Genomic DNA, 18,190 nt, shown 5'->3' with positions numbered 1-18,190 from the left:
AGCAAAGGCAGCTTGGAATTTGAAACCTCAATCTTCCCAACTCTGAATCCTGTGCTCTTAACCACTATTAAGAGCGCTTCTTCCTATCCACACATGAAAATCATATATCACCTTTCATCACTAAATGAAAAGCCACTAGAATGATACAGGTGGGAATCCAAACAGGCATTAAGAAGCCGCAGCCAGCTGTGTGGGTAGTGATGAGAGAGAGTTGCATGGAGAAGGCAAAACTTTGATTCAACTAGATTCCAGTAGAGAAAAGCGGAGTGATTACAAGCAGCAACAATAGCAAGGACAAAGATTTGAAGGTAGGATCAGCAATGTACTTTTGATAGGAGAGGACACAGAGGAACAGAACATAACAGGCAAAATGATAGCAGGGCAGGCAGGTAAACCATTGCAAGGGGAGGTGGCAGCCAAGGGAAGCAGGGCAGCTATTACTAACAAAACAAACATACCAAAACAAAGGCATGTTGCTCACTAAACCCAGGAGGAAGACAGGAAGAGCCTCTAAGGTAGAGGTTCTCGTTCCAAAGATCTACGGGACTTTGAAAAAAATCCCAGAAGCAAGCTCATACATACTATACCCCAGATCAATTCAATTCACATTTCTGGGAATGAAATCCAGGCTCCCGTGTGTTTGGTTCCTTTGTTTTAAGTTCCCCAGTGATTCTAGCATATATACAGGATTAAGAATCGCTGGTCTAACATCTTGGTTAAGGTAGCAGATAGGGAAGAAGTCTGAGTATGTGAAACAAGCTGGCCAGCTGAGAACTAGGCCAAGAAAAGGCGCACAGGCAGAAAGGTAGTGAGGACACAGACACGGACTGGGACCAACAGACCAGATGGGGTAGGAAAGCCATGACATACATAGACTCTGTAAGTAATCAAGAGGTATTTGGGTCCAGATCAACTCCGTTCACACCAAATTGATGGAGAACCACACTAGATATGGAGAGAGTGTAGACACTAGATATGCAGAGAGTATAATTAAAAGTAATAGCTTCTGCTATTTCTTAGCTATGGCACCCTAGGCAAGTTACTTGACCTCTGTGTGCCTCAGTGCTTTCCTCTGTAAAAATGGAATGTTAATCATATCTACCTTCCAGGGATATACATATAATAGGCATAAGAGAAAGACTGAAGTGAAGGTCCTCTAGGAGATTCCAGTCCTAAAACAGGTTGAAAACTGAAGTGAAAAGTACACATTCCTGAGAACCAGGAGATGGCAATAGAAAAGCAGGTTACTGCCAGGTAGCAGGAGAGCTCACTCTTAAGAAAAAAATGTAGTAATAATAGAGAAGGAGAAGCACAACATTTTTGGAAAGCAATGTGGAAAAATATAACAAGAGCCAGAAAGATGTTTGTACCATTTTATCCAGTAATCCTACTCTTGGAATTTATCCTAGAAAAATAAATTAACAGAAGAAAAAGAAACTTCAGTGTATAAAAATCTATAATATTAAAAAATGGAAACAACCAGAACTGCCAAATATAGGTCAATGGCTAAGTAAATTGTGTTTGGAATTTGGGAACTTTGTCTTATTTGTCTTTTAATTTTTTAAAGTTCAACCTTAATTATATAAGAATACTTTAAAAAATTATCATTGTATAAAAAATTTAATGCAATAAAAAGCTAAAAACCTCCTTAACCAATGTTAGTTTTCCATCCAAAAATTGCCACTGTTAACAGTTTGGTGTGCACTCCGAGACATTTTTCAAGACAGTTACACAAACACCCACAGATACATTTACATATACATATATGTACACTTACATACACATATCTATAGAGCGATTTTGTTTACTGTATGATACAAAAATGCTATCTTGGCTGTACTTGTTTTCTGCAATTTGGTTTTTTGTTTGCTTTTTACTAAGTAACGTGCCTTTAAGATTTTCATGTCAGTAGTGACAGTTATAGCTCACTGTTTTTAATTTAAGGATGAATATATCACAGCTTATTTAACCATTCCAAGTATTGGTGAGTATTGATGTAGCTTTCAATTTTCATAATTACAAACATCATTTAGATGAACACTCTTGCTTCTGTCTCCTGATGCACTTTAACAATCGTTTCTTGAGGGCATATAAAGAGTGAAATGGTTGGTTATATAGGGGTCTATGCATTTTAAATGTTAATAGTTAAATGGCAGCACTAGCTTACATTTTGCCAGCAGAAGAGGGGAGTACCCAATGTCCCAGGCACTAATCTAAAGTGGATATTATCAAACTTTAATGTTTCCAATCTGTATTTTCCAACTTCTTATTAGAGTAAGCCTCTCCTTTGGCCTCTCCTTTTTGGTGTTTTAACTATTTGACACTTTTGCCAATTTTTCTAATTTATTATCATTTTGGTATCCCTGTAATATAGCATAATCAGTTTTGAGTTAAAAGCTGAAATATTTAGTTCATTAAATTATACTTTTAAAATATAATCATAAAAACATATAAAGTATGTATGACATAATGCAGTTAGATTGAAATAAGAATAAATTATTATGTATAACACGAGGAGATATTCATACAATTGAACATAGGCTAGAAGTGTATACTTTAAGAACAATAAAACTAGAAATAGTAGCTAACATTTACATAGTACTTTACATATACTTACCACTAATCAAAATGTTTGACATGTGTTAATATCTTTATTCTTTATACCAATATTATGAGATTTTTTCGAACTTGCTAAAAATCATTGTATAAATGGCAAAGCCAGAATCTGGTAAGTCTGGGCAATCTGATTCCAGAGTCTTTAGACTCTTAACTATTACATTATACTAATATAGCTGCTGCTCCTGCTACTGCTGCTTCTCCTCCTCCTCCTCCTCTCTCTCCTCACCCCTCTCCTTCTTTTGCTTCCTCTTTTCTTCTCCTTCCTCCTTCTCCTCCTCTTAATTTTGCTGTGAACCTAAAAAGTTTTTTTTTTAATTAAGTCTTTTTTTTTCTTAAGTTGCTTAGTGAGAGCAGAGTTAAGACCAACAGGAATTAGAAGAGCTTAGAGAATATCATAGCAGAATAGTTAGAATGAATCCCAGTGCACAAACAGGCATACAAAAAAAATTATTCATTGTGATTTAATTTTTATTTCTATTTCCTGCCAGTCTATTGGGAAATATAGCTTCAGTTATTTTCTCACTTCCCTCTTCTCCATGCTATGCAAAGCTTTGCATGTCAGAATGGGGGTGGGAGGAGCACATTGCCTATCATGCGGTCTTTAATCCTCCATTACCAGGCTACCTAATTTGTCAATAGGACATCTTCTCTCCCTTTCCAGTATTCTGCCTGCTGCTTCTGTGCTCTTGTGACCCACCTGGGGCCCAGGCTGCCTGTTATTCTACCTGCCTAGTTGCCTATACAGCCATTCTCTCTGTTGGGCTAGGCCTACCTCCCAGATGGTTCTGTCTGGGATGTGCAGTATACGTCCTCTTGCTCAGAGACACATAGGTCTTCTCACTCTCCCTTCCAAGACCAGGAAAATTGTTCTTCTAGACTGGGGAAAATTCTGATTTCATGGTTGTGGCCAAGACAAGTTTTGTGTCCGAAATTCACTCTTACCTCTGGGACCTAGGCCTGTGTACCTATATCCAAGATGACTATTAGGATACTTTCTTCTTTTTATGCTGGCAAGTCTCTCACGAGATAATATGTACAGAGCCAACCATTAGCTTGCGGGTTGGGTGGAAAGCTAGAAATACAAAAAAAAAAAAAAAAAATTAATAGATTTTTGCAGATCCAGATAGATTGATAGAGATATGAGAAGTATCTCATGATACACTGCCACATAACCTCATCTAGGCATGAGAATACCCAAGGCACTCTCTCCCTTGGATGTTGTTGGCTCTTAGGTGGGTCTTTTATAGCCAACTGTTCTTTTTCTGAGTTCCCTAATAGCTGTACCAAACCTTTGTCCTTCCACTGTTACTTCTGACAGACATACTGCTTCACTCTTCATCATATTTTCCTTCTGTTGCTATCCCTGAAGATGTCCCATGGACAGCTGGGGCCATCTGCCTGCATATTTGCCAGCATACAACAAAGCGTCAGTTGCTTTCAATGACTCCGAAGATGGGTAGCTGGAATAGATAGAACTACTGGGGGCTTGCTGCCCTGAGAACAGGACTGTCTAGCTTCATTAGCGTGCAATCTATGCAGTCACATGAGGCCATGAGCTTGGTTTAATGCTCTGTTGTCATATATTGGAATGTTTTTTTCTTTTTGAGATGCAGTATTGCTCTGTCACCAGGCTAGAGTGCAGTGGAACAATCTCAGCTCACCGCAACCTCCACCTCTCGGGTTCAAGTGATTCTCCTGCCTCAGCCTCCTGAGTAGCTGGGACTACAGGTGCGTGCCATCACGTCCAGCTAATTTTTGTATTTTTAGTGGAGACAGGGTTTCACCATGTTGGCCAGGATGATTTCGATCTCCTGACCTTGTGATCCTCCCACCTTGGCCTCCCAATGTGCTGGCAGGCATGAGCCACCATGCCCGGCCCATATTGGACATTTTAATAGTTTTTTTAACTAAAGACCCTATGCCTTCATGTTGCACTGGGTCTCATAAATTATCTAGTTGGTCTTGCCTAAAGGTCATCATTTCAAAAGATTTGCAAGCTCTGTACTTGAAGATCCATCTCCAGAGTTTCTGAGACTGAGAAATCATAAAGACAAACTATATTTCAATTTCATTTAAGGATACCATTAATGGATAATTTTCATAGGATTGGTTAAGAAGTACCCTTTAGGGTTTTTTTTTTTTAAGTTCAAAACTCTTGGGCTTTCAGGGTGATAATAATAATTCTTACAATCCATTTGTGAGGCTAATGAGTATACTCTCTTCTTCATTTATGATTGTACCCACACTTATAAAAATGCTAGAATAAAAGAATGGTTGCAAACTGTATGTTGGAATTAATTCAAACAACTGTTTTCAGAATGGTCAGTGGTTTGAGTAGATAGTGTCTTTATGCAGTACAAATTATTGTGGAAGCCTAATTGAACCAATCCCATGAGCAACACTATGCTAATTAATGTTCTGTACCATGCTCACTCATGGATCACCTGGTCCTCTTTGACCATCACCTTCCCATTTGCTGTGGCATCAGACTTGAGTCAAAACCATAACACCTGAGCTCTAGGCTCCTTTGTAAGTTTCAGAGAGATTGCTGAGAATCCATTTTATTAGCAATCTTGCCCATTTCCATCCTGGTGAGGTTCAATGTACATGAAAGAAGTTATAGATAATATGGTAATTTCATTTCCCCAAGAGTTAACATAGTTTTAAAAATATTTGTATTTTTCCTGTCACATGAAAAATACCTCAGGGATGGAGGCTGCAAATCAGTATCCTATCCCACCAGCTTGAGAAATAAGTCACCCTTCTATCTTATCCCTCTATTTATGATAATCAACAGATGATTTTGTCTTCAGGCAAGGATCTGTTCAGCCTTTCAGAGGACTCAGAATGTCTTTCATCAAAGAAGGAAGAATGCTGTGGTCTGTTTTCTGAAATTATGTATGGCTCTTCAAGATGAGCTTTGGGTAACCAGCCTTTGGCCAGTGTACATCAACTTCTTTAATAAGTAGCATCATGAAGTAAGTGTCTGTTGACACATAACACTGTATTTTCAAGTGTCACCAAACTAGAAAGGCCCCATCTTCTCATTATTACTGCCCTTCTTCTCTTACAAATTTTACTTAAATCTGCCAATACAGAAATCAGAGAATTTTTTTAAAGTTTACACAATCTAAAGTGGGCTGGGGTTTGGGTGCAGGCATCAGTATGTTTTTAAAGCTCCCCAAGGTGATTCCAGTATGCAGCCAGGGCTGAGGACAACTGTCCTAAAGGAAAAAGAAAACCACTTTCATTGTTGGCTTCCTACAGCTTGACCAAGTGACTTAACAAATAATTTGATTATATATCCCTCAAACACCTAGAATGCTGCTAAGCACACTGAAATTGCTAACCTAATATTTGTAGATAACCTCTACAAATGACTGTGAAAAGAGTTTAAAATTCTTCACATTAAGTTCATACTATTGCAACTCATTTCTCATTTAGTGAACTATTTGGGGAGAAAGGAAGGACAGTAATGACTGTCAAAAAAAAAAAAATACTAAAAGAACTTGGCATGAAAAGTTGGGTGGTATGTTGACCACAACCACACAGAAATGAGTAATGAAAGCAGACAGGAAAGAAAAATGAAGCTGCACTGGGGGACCCCAGCCAGCACGTGTGCACACAGCTTTCCTTCCTGACATGTGGTTGCCTTTGGTGTATGGCTAATCGAGGAGGATGCCTGAAAAGCCTTATAAATGTGTTTGCTGAACATCGCTGACAAGTGACTGGACTCTAGCTCTCCCATCTGTCTCTGGCAGAGTTGCTGCCAGCCTTCCAAGTCTGGGAGAGCAACTGTGTGATAAATCACTCTGTAGCCTGAAAAAATCAAGAGGTTTTTTTTGTGTGTGTGTGTTTTGTTTGTTTTTTATGGTGGAGTGCCTGTTGCCCTCCAGGTAGTGATGTCTGTGGGAGAGGAATAGGTCCCAATAAGTAGTCCTCCTTGGGGAATTAAGTGTAGCTTTGGAAGAGTCCCCAGAAAAGCTAGGGGGACTGATATTGTTTCACTGAGCTGGGAAGTTTACATATGAGATTACATTTAATGCTCACAGCAACTCTGTGAGGTGGATATTTTATTGTCTATGTTTTGCCAATTCAGAACTTAAGGCTCTAAAAGTTTAACTCACATTTTGCAGATCATAGGGCTAGGAAGTGACAGACTGGGGGACTTAATGAAATCTGCTGTCTCCACAGATGTGTCTTCCCTATAATAATGGTCTAAGTCACCCAAAGGTAATCAATCTGTCTTCCCTATAATAATGGTCTAAGTCACCCAAAGGTAATCAATCAGCTAAGTCTTCACTTAAGACAATGAAATATTTGGGGTCACTATTCATATATATGCTCTTCTCCCTTATCCATGTGTATGGTCCCTCGAGCCATTGCCTAGATTATCTTCATCTCAAAAAGTAAGTCAGCCTACTGTGTGACTGTGTGGTGGCACGTAAGGTAGCAGCACCTAGGAGCTTAGTAGTAATGCAGATTATCAAACCCCATTGCAAGCCAACTGAATCAGAAACTACATTTTAATGATATTTCTGAGGAATCCATTAAGTTTAAAAAGCACTCCCCTACACCAGAGAATTATTTACCTGAAAGGGAATTTAAATTAGTGATTCTCAAATTTTTGTGAATTAGAATAACTTGGGGGAAGAGAGTTAAAAGCAGATTCCCAGGTCCTTTGCCCAAGGCTTCTAATTTGGGAGCTGTGAGTGGGTCATGGACAATCTGCATCTTCTAAGAAGCAGCCCAGCTGATTCAGTTATAGGTGATATAAAAACAAGACTATGATGAACAATGACTTAGTTATTTCAGCACCTACCACTCATTTTGATGAATCTGAGGTCAAGGAGGGGAGAGGGATGACTCAGGTTATGTGGTGGTTAGTGACAGGACCAGGATGAAGACTGCGTCCTTGAAGCAGACTAAACCTACCAGGTATGGCATTGTAGGACTTAGAGAAAATGACCAACCTTCTACCACATTTATTCTTTGTGCTGCTTTAGAATTATTGATCCATTTACAGTTCAATTACTCCCAATGAGAAAGGAATACTCTGGACATGGTGATGGAAGAAGGAGTGGGAGTCAATGGATCTCACTGGTCTTTTTTTTCTTAGACCTGGTATTTAAAGTTTGTTTTGTTTTTAATGAGCCAAGGGATTTATTTGGCAGAGGAGAGTTGAGGAGCATAGAGACACAAGTGAAACAGTACTTACGCCTACATCTGTATGTGCTTGTATGCACACTATCTCATTTAATCCTAAAATAGTCCTGTGAGGTACCATTTTACAGCTAGTAAACTAGAGTCAGGAATGGAATCCAGCCTTTTGGCCTCAGGGATCTCTCTGTTGTATGATTACCACTTTCTGAGGAAAGTTAGAAATTCCACCTTGAAACTGTAAGTAGTTGGTGGACCAGGGTTTCTAAACGCAAAAGAACCAATTATAATCATGATTAGATCACAGTTTAAATTTTATTATCTTGGCTATGGAATTCAATATCATCTCCAGCCCTTTACTATATCCCTTAGTAAGAAATGGGAGCAAGAGAAAAAAATCTGTGGAGTGCTTTTATTCAGGAATTATACTTTTCTTTTGGAAGGTGGAATGACATAGTGGGAAAAGCATAATTTGTGGTTCAAATAATACCTCCTCCATTTATTAGCTGTATGAAACTGGTAAAATTTCCTAACATCTCTGAACAATGTTTTTCTCATCTATAAATTGTGTGATGAGAATCACAAAGATAATGTCAGTATATAGTTTGTCACAATGCTTGGGACCTAGTAAGTATTCAATGCCTATAAATCATGGCTGAAATAGAGTGAGGAACACATTTATTTTGGTCAGTATTTTTGACCCCAGATAATCTGAATGAAACTTTTCTTTCTTTAGCTCTACGCTTTCTTCAAAATTCTCTATCTCAAGGAACTAGAAAACAAGAACAAACTAAACCCAAATCTAGAAAAAAAAAAAAGCCAAAATCATAATTGAACAAGCAAAAATCAAACAACTCCATTAAAAAGTAGGCAAAAGACATGAGCAGACACTTCTTAAAAGACAGACAAATGACCAATAAACATGAAAAAATTCTCAACATCAGGAATCATAAACTCTCTATATCAAAAAACTGGAAAACAAGAACCAACTAAACCCAAAGCTAGCAGAAAAAACAGCTAAAATTATAACTGAATAAACAAAAATCAACCCCATTTAAAAGGCAAGACATGAACAGACAGTTCTCAAAAGAAGACGGACAAGTGGCCAATAAACATGAAAAAATTCTCAACATCAGACATTGTAAGAGAAATGTAAATCAAAACTATAATGAGATACCATCTTACACCAATAGAATGGCTATTATTAAAGTCAGAAATCAACAAATGTTGGCAAGGCTGTGGAGAATAAAGAACACTTACACACTGTTGGTGGGAATGTAAATTAGTTCAGCCACTGTGCAAAGAAATTTAGAGGTTCCTCAAATAACTTAAAACAGAACTATCATTCAACTCAGCAACCTCATTATTGGGTATATACACAAAATAAATTAAATCATTCTACAAAAAAAGACATATGCAGTCATATGTTTATCACAGCGCTATTCACAATAGCAAGGATATGGAATTAATCTACATGCCTCTCAATGGTAGACTGAATAAAGAAAATATCGTTCGCATACACCATGGAATACTATGCAGCCATAAAAAAGAACAAAATAATGTCCTTTGTAGTAACATAGATGAAGCAAAGAGTGCATTATCCTAAGAGACTTAACACAGGATCACAAAACCAAAGACTGCATGGTCTCACTTTTAAGTGAGGGCTAAACAATGGGTATTCATGGACAGAAAGATGGCAACAACAGACACTGGGGACTACTAAACTGCTGGAGTAGGGAAAGGAGCAACTGTGGAGCAACTTACTATCAGGAACTATGTTCAATATTTGGGTGATGGGATTCAGTCATACCCCAAACCTCAGCATCACACAACATACCCAGGTAACAAACTCATACATCTACCTTCTGAATCAAAAATAAAAGTTGAAATTAGTTTTAGAAGATTCTTTATCTCAATTAAGTAGCCTCACCATCTATCTACATTAAGCCAAACTAATAACCTTGTGCTTTTTACTTTCCCCATCCTTTACCACCTATTTGAATCAGTGTTCAAGCTGAGCTCTGAAGCTCCTCATAAATCTGAAGACTAATTTTCACACCTGCATTCCTGTCTAATGTGCTCTGCATAATTTCTATCATGTGCTGTCAAAGTAGATACAAAGCTCACCTTTTCTGGGTGAAAATTCTCCCATTCCTCCATGCAGCCATTGAAGCTCTCCATGTAAAATGAAAATCTTACTATGCTAAAAAAAAAAATAACTTTCTTTTTAAAATAGAACATTCCTCATTTGGAGTGTGTTTTGTGTTTCCTTGAGAATATACTCTCAGCTGTGATACTGGATGGGTGGTGCATGCTCAGGGTATCACCTCTGGAGGCATGATGCTCATCTTTCCCTTACTGGCAATGTTAACTTTGAACACTCTGGTAATTCAAAATACTTTCAAATTTACAGAAATGTTGCAGTCATGAAACAGTACAACAAATACCCATATGCCTTTCACGCAGAGTCACCTGTTTTTAACATTTTATCCCATTTGCTTTATCACTTGTTCTAACTACATAATTTTTTTTCTTAACTTTTTTTATGGTAAGCTGCATAAATCATGGAGCTTTAAATACTTCAGTGTATATTTCTTAAGTAGATAGTCCATATAGATATGGTCATATATAATCACAGTATAGTCATCAATACCAATAAATTTAAATTTGATATAATATTTTATCTAATCTGTCATTTGCATTTCAATTTTCTCAGATGACTTATTAATATCCTTTATGGCATTTTGCCTTCTAGTATAGGATCCAGTCTAGGGATAGGTATTGCATCTAGTGGCTTTGTCTCTGTAATCTCATTTAGTCTAAAATATTTCCACAGCCTTTCTTTGTCATTTTTTTTAAAATACAGTCTCTCTCCTTTTTGCTAGTAGAGTGTTTCTTATTCTGGGTTTTCTGATGCATGTTTGTGGCTACATTCAGATCATGTATTCTCAGCCAGAACGCTGCATAGATGATGATGTGTCCTTCTCAGGACATAATGTGGAGGAACACTGTGTCCATCTACTTCAATGAACGTTGGTTACCCTGTCAAGTTATCGTTCAATTCTCCATGATGACATTGCTATTTTTTTATTCTTCACAGAAGATAATTTAAGGCAATGTGGATATCCTTCTCTTCATCAGATCTTTCAAAAGAAAGTTCAGAACTTTCAGATTTAGCAATTATTGATGATTCTTGCCTGAAGCAATCTTTACTGTTATAGTTGCCAAATGATAATTTTCAACTCCCATACCTTCTTGAGATTTACAAGTTGGCTATCAGCATTCTACTGTATGCAAGAGCCCTCCATCCTCCCTCATTCATTCACAAATAAATGAATTGATAAGCATTTGGGTTGGTTCCACATTTTTGCAACTATGAATCTTATTATCAGTATGGACTCATGACTTTATTTTTCAATTGTTTATAGTTTATCACTATATTTAAGCATTTTGATGCTCAAATTATCCCAGATTTGGTCAATGAAAACCCTTTCCAGCTAGCACTTTGGTAATTGTGACATGACTCCATCGTTGTTTAAAAGTGCTTTCTTACTTTCCAGCATAACAAGCTGTTCCAGGCTCATCTTGTACCTACCCTATCTCATCCCTGGAATCAGCCATATCTCCAAAGACCCTTGATTCCTTTTAGTGGAGAATGGCATTAGAGACCAAGATTTGGGTTTTAGGTGTGATCATTGCTACTTGAGTGTCTTTGATTCTTGACTCTTACAACAGACCTAGGAAATAGATATATGTACATCTATACAAATACATATATAAAATACATATATAAATATACATCAAACATGCATACAAACACAAACATACATATACATGTCTGCTTACATGTGTACATCACATGCATGTACATCACATGCATGTACATAATTCAGGAATCATCAGTTCACAGATACCTACAATTCCAGTGCCTGCCCATGGGGTTCTTTCTTGCCTTCTCTCATGCCATATATGGTTTTTTTTTGTAGTTTTCGTTGTTGTTGTTGTTTAGTATTTGATAGCACAACAGTGTGACTGCCATCAATAATCATTTATAATTTTTTTCTTTTAAAAAAATTGTATTTCCATAGGTTATTGGGAAACAGGTGGTGTTTGGTTACATGAGTAAGTTCTTTAGTGGTGATTTGTGAGATTTCAGTGCACCCATCACTCGAGCAGTATACACTGAACCCAATTTGTAGTCTTTTATCCCTCACCACCTTCTCACCATTTCCCCCGATTCCCTGAAGTCCACTGTATCTTTCTTATGCCTTTGTATTCTCATAGCTTAGCTTCATCATATGAGTGAGAACATATGATGTTTGGTTTTCCATTCCTGAGTTACTTCACTTAATAGTCTCCAGTCTCATCCAGATTGCTGTGAATGCCATTCATTCATTCTTTTTATGGCTGAGTAGTATTCCATCTCACACACACACACACACACACACACACACACACACACACATTTTTGCAATTGTTAATTGTGCTACTATAAACATGCATGTGCAAGTATCTTTTTCATATAATAGGTACAAATCCCAGTAGCAGGATTTCTTACGCTGTATTTGCACATTCCTTCTTCCATAGTTAGAACCTTTACTCCCTTCCACATCATTTACTTACTTAATCCTGTAACTCATCTAAAGTTGTTTCAAAATTGCTTTTCCCATATTTCTATAAATTAAAAAAAAAAAAAGGGCTAAGAGTTCGGGATTTGTTTGCTATCCTTCTCCCCTTACCCGTCATGCCCAACCTTGGACAAAATTGAGGGTATAAGGTCAAAATTGTCTTTGTAAGTTATATTTATTTACTCTTTCCTTCCTCCTTCCATCCTTTCGTTTTTTTCTTTCACTATGGTTATCATATTTACTGAAGTAAGATTAGGTTTATTCTTTTCTTTCTACTTTTATGTTTTTCCTCCTTCCTTTTCTTATTGATTTAATTTTATTTGTTGAATATGTAGAACATTCACATTTTCTAAGCTAAAAACTATTTTTCCTGCTTTAGCAAACAAAAAGTAACATACTATATGCTCTTTGCTTTATTCACTTAATATTGTCTCCTGGAAATTACTCTCTATCAATTAACAGAGATCTCCTCATTCTTTTGTATAGCCATATATTACTCCATTGTGTGAATGGAGCTTTTAACTAGGCCTCTATGCTTAGATATGTAGGTAGTTCTTATACTTTGCAATTATAAGCAGTGCTGCATGAAATAACTTTGTGCATACATTTTTTTTTATATTGTTGGGAGAATATATTCAGGGTAAATTCCTACAATTAGCATCCTGTGTTGAAGGGTGAATGCACAATGTAATTTTAGTATGTGTTTTGAAATTCTCTTCCATAGGAACACATGCCATTTTACATTCCACCAAAAATGTATAAGAGAGCCTGTTTTCCTGCAGCCTTGCCAACAGTGAATTGTCAAGCTTTTAAATGCTTGCCAATCTGATAGGTAAAAGTGTCAGTGTAGTTTTAATTTGCATTTTATGTATTATGAGTGTAACTGAACATTTTCTTACATGTGTAAAAGCCATTTTAAAATTTCTCTTATGAATCATCTATGTATTTTGCCCTTTTTACTATAATATTTTGGTGGTTTTCCTCAATTTTTAAAAGTTCTTTATGAAGTAGATTTATCATCTATGATATGTTTTACAATATTTTCTCCTAGTTTGTCATTTGTCTTTTGACTTGGTTTATGGTGTTTTTGCCACTTAAAAGGCTTTTATTTTATGTAGTCAAAGTTATCAATATTTTCTTAGATTGCATCAAGATTTTTTAGTCACGGTTAGAAAGCCCAAGTCTTACTATGTGATTTTTAAGAGGTTTGGATATATGCCAAAAACTAGCAATAGTACAAAGAACAAAAGCACTGCAATAGCAGCAAAGGCAAAATGCTTTGGAGCACTAAGTAGAGTTGCCAGATTAAACACAGACTGACTAGTTAAAAGGTGAGTTTCAAATAAGTATTGAATAATTTTAAAGATACATTACATCCCCAATATTGCATGGAATTTACTCATTAAATATTATTTGTTTTATTTCAAATTCAAATTTGACTGAATAACTTGTATTTTTATAAATCTAACAACCTTAGTCCCAGGGAAAGATAAACAAATCCCAGTTTGGGCTTATCCTGTGTTGTCTACTTACCTTCCTAAAAACAGATCAGTCCTCTTGACCTAGAACCCTTGCCACCCAAGTTGTCTCATGGTTGTTGATTCATCTGTGTAGCCACTGTTCCCACATCTGTCATACGATTTCTTTTCCATCACAAAAATAACAATTTTAGAGGTAAGGATGTAGACAGAATGTAGTGCACAGAGCAAACACACCTGGATTTTAATTCTAGCTGCATAACCTTGGGAAGTTTATTTATTGTACTTAAGCTCCAAATAATATCTACTGTATAGGACTTATATAATTAAGTGAATTAAATTGTGTTTACATATTATAAATGTTCCGTAATTGTTTTCTATTATTACTTACTAAACTCACACTTTAAGCAAATATAGTTAAGGTAGGTCTTTTCATCAGCAAAAAGGGGTATAAAGTCATAGCATCCTAATCTGTTAGTGAGTATACTCATTTCTCAGATAAGGAAACTAAAGTGCAACTCATCATTATGATATTGGGACAGGGATCTTCAGTTATGCTGCTTCCTAGTACAAGAATCAGTCTCTGGCCAACTTGGAATGGGATATGGCATTGGGAGGGAGATGGACACAGGACAGAGTAAGGGAATTGAGGGCAGGAATTAACCAAGACATAGGAACAGACAATGGGAGAGGCTGAGGGATAAAGAGGACAAAGGGTTAATTGATAAAGAAAATACACAGGGAAGAGTGAAAACACAAAAACCAAGTATGAATGTGAGAGAAGAAAGTAGTAAAATGCTTTTTAAAATGCCAGTTAGAGGATTAGCAGAGCAAATGATATAAATAAATGGCTGGACAAATAAGTGAATGAATAAGAAACTAGAGAAGTGAAGATGACTATGGGGGTGAGGAGGAATATTGCTTACATACTATAATTTATAGTTTTTACCTATAATTTTGATATTTAATCTTTACAGTCATTCTGTGAGGTGAGAAGAGTAGATATTTTCCCCATTTTATAGAATGAGGAATCACTTAGATCAGAGTGGATAAATCATTTGCCCAGGATTATAGTATAAATAGGTGTAGGGCTAAAATGAGATCCCAGAGCTCCTAGTCACTTCCCACATAATACACTCTTATCCTTAACAGCCTCAGGGACTGTGGTAAGAAGAATGAAGGGCAAAGGGTCTAGACAAACTCAGGGCTTCTAAAAAAGCCAGGTGTTTGGTATGTTCCATACTGAGAGAGAGATACAGGCCCGCTCCGTGGTGAGGACCAGAATTCAGGATATGAATTGTTTCAATTCCTTGTTAAAAAAAAAAAAAAAAAATGAAATTCCTTCAAGCTATAAAACTAGGAGGCATGGTCTTCCAGACTGTTGATTTCTCTTTGATCTAGCTGAGCCTCCACAATTTGTGACATGAACCATAAATTTGGTCTTAGTTCACTTCTCAAAACCTGCAGGCTACCCACTAATCACAGAAGCCAGCATCCAGTCTCTCATCCCCAGGCTCATCTTCCAGGGCTGAATCCATGTCCTTTGGATGGGGCCAGTGTATTAATTGGCAGACAAATGGAGGAAGTACAATTTTCCTATAACCATTGTTAATTCCTTCTTTGATGTTTGTTTACAGCTGCAGTGCATACAATTTCATCTGAATCAGATTAAACTCCGATAACCCTGGGAAGCCACAACACCGCTAGGGGAGAAAGATTTATACATACAATTCCTTTCCACAGCAAGAAAAAAGTCAAGGTAGAAAAAAATCGCCACCAAATCAGTAGTGCTTTCTTACAAGTTTTCTGATGTCTTTTTGAGGTTATTCTATTTAGTCTCAGCCACATTCTTGTGTTCCTCATCGCATATGTTTAGTAGAGTTTGTGTACCCCCAAAACTTTTTTGTTGAAATCCTAACCCCCAAGGAGATTATGTTAAGGAGGTGAGGGGGGACCTTTGGGTGGTCATGGTGTAGGCGGCATGGTGCGCAAAGCCCTCATGAATGGGCTTAGAGGTCCTCCTCATAAAAGAGACCCCTAAGAGCTGGCTAGTCCCTTCCACCATGTGAGAAAACAGTGAGAAGCCTGTATGAACTAGAGTGGGCCATCACCAGACACCAAATCTGCCAATGCCTTGATCTTGAACTTCCAAGCTTCCAAACTGAGAAATAAATTTCTGTTGTTTGCAAGCTACCCAACTTATGGTATTTAGTTAAAGCAGATCAAATGGACTAAGAAAGTCCTTGATGATAATAGGAATACAGACATACAGGTATTGATCGACTTACCACCTATGCAACTTACGACCATTCGACTTTACGACCACAATCGCTAGCCACGACTGCTCCGCGTCTGGCAGCACAAACATTGCCCAGCTGGGCGTACGACAGTGCGGACCAGTTTCCGGCAGCACTACCACCTCCGCGTGCACCATTTCAACTGTATACATAGCCTACTCAACTTACCACCAAATCGTGTTACAACCGGCCCGCGGTTGCGACCATGGTCGTAAGTCGAGCACTAGCTGTACCTCAGAAATATTACAGGTTCAGTTTCAAACCACAATAAAGTAAATATCTCAATAAAGTAAGTCACATGAACTTTTTTATTTCTAAGTGCATATAAAAGTTATGTTTACACTATATTGTAGTCTATTAAATGTGCAATAGCATTGTGTCTAAAAAATGTACATACTTTAATTTTAAAATACTTTATTGCTTAAAAATGCTAACAATTATCTGACCCTTCAGAGAGTCGTCATCTTTTCTGTTGATACAGGGTTTTATCTTGATGTTGATAGCTGCTGATGGATCAGGGTGGTGGTCGCTGAAGGGTGGGGTGGCTGTGGCAGTTTCTTAAAATAAAACAGCAATAAAGTTTGCCACATTGATTGACTCTTCCTTTCACAAAGATTTATCTGTAACATAAAATGCTGTTGGATGGCATTTTACCCACAGTAGAACTTCTTTCTATATTGGAGGCAATCCTCTCAAACTCTGCAATTGCTTTATCAACTAAGTTTATGGAATATTCTAAATCTTTTGTGGCCATATCAACAATGTTCACAGCCTTTTAACCAGAAACAGATTCTAACTCAAGAAACCATTTTCTTTGCTCATTCATAAGGAGCAACTCCTCCCCTGTTTTAAGTTTTATCATGAGATTTCAGCAATTCAGTCACATCTTCAGGCTCCACTTGTTCTTCTGCTATTTCTACTACACCAGCAATTACTTCCTCCACTGAAATCTTGAACCACTTAAACTCATCATGAATGTTGGAATCCACATCTTCCAAACTCCTGTTAATATTGGTATTTTGACCTCCTCCCATGAATCATGAATGTTCTTAATGTCATTGACAAAGTTGAATCCTTTCCAGAAGGTTTTAAATTTACTTTGCTCAGATCCATCAGAAGAATCACTATCTGTGGCAGCTATAACTTTTAAATGTATCTCTTAAATAAGAAGGCTTGAAGTCAAAATTTCTCCTTGATCCATGGGCTGAGGAATGGATGTTGTGTTAGCAGGCATGAAAACAACATTCGTTTTCTTGCTCATCCCCATAAGAGGCTCCTGGGTGACTAGGTGCATTGTCAATGAGCAATAACATTCACCATAACAGACACAATAATAATAAAATTTAAGTTTGAAATAACGCATGAATTATAAAAATGTGGTATAGAGACACAAAATGAGCCCATGCTGTTGGAAAAAACCCTCCAACAGACTTGCCTAACACAGGATTACCACAAACTTTTAATATATGGGAGAAAAAAAGCAGTATCTGTGAAGCACAATAAAGCAAGGCATAATAAAATGAGGTATGCCTTGCTGTCTTTGGGAAACAACAAATACCCAAATGATCATTAATGTGACACAGTTCTCAACTTCCGGGTGAGGCTGGAAAAGGGCCATGGAGTTGGTAAGCATTGGAGTGTGGGAGGAAGCTTGTGAGTCTTGAGAATAAGGAACCTTTTAACATTGTTCTAACATCTTATCGCTGGTCTTACAACAGGAGTTAGATATAAAAAGCCTGCCTTTCTTCTCTAAATTTCCATCTTTATCATGATTTACTCTTCCTGTCTGGGAGAGACTTCCTAAGCCAAGATTCAAGCGGAAGACAGTGTTTTATCACAGCGGTTTTCTTTTTACAATACATAAGAGTGTGAGCCATACTCTCCCAGTTTACCTTGTCCCTTATGCCTGCTACTTAAAATAACACAATTCAAAACCCTTGAAATATAAAAATCTTGCTCTTCTTTCCAATTCTAACAGGCAATAGGAAATATAGACTATGGTGTGCGG

The 18,190-nt window shown here is 37.2% G+C and overlaps 1 protein-coding gene across 15 annotated transcripts in view; it reads right to left on the bottom strand.

Annotated features, from left to right (window-relative positions):
- ATP8B4 (ATPase phospholipid transporting 8B4 (putative)) overlaps positions 1–18,190 on the bottom strand; it is a 419,806-nt gene that overhangs the window by 134,853 nt on the left and 266,763 nt on the right. For 10 of the 15 annotated variants that reach the window (XR_005203096.1, XR_005203097.1, XR_005203071.1 and 7 more), the window contains one exon: positions 3,562–3,691. The exons of the other annotated variants lie outside the window; for them this stretch is intronic. The gene's annotated coding sequence lies outside the window, so the exon portion shown is untranslated. The remainder of the gene's footprint in view (positions 1–3,561; positions 3,692–18,190) is intronic. 15 annotated transcript variants of the gene reach the window in all.

Source organism: Cebus imitator, unplaced genomic scaffold (assembly GCF_001604975.1).
Source record: "Cebus imitator isolate Cc_AM_T3 unplaced genomic scaffold, Cebus_imitator-1.0 Scaffold9, whole genome shotgun sequence".
Classification (NCBI taxonomy): domain Eukaryota; kingdom Metazoa; phylum Chordata; class Mammalia; order Primates; family Cebidae; genus Cebus; species Cebus imitator.
The sequence above is the reverse complement of the archived record's forward strand: the minus strand, read 5'-3'. Positions and strand labels throughout refer to the sequence as shown.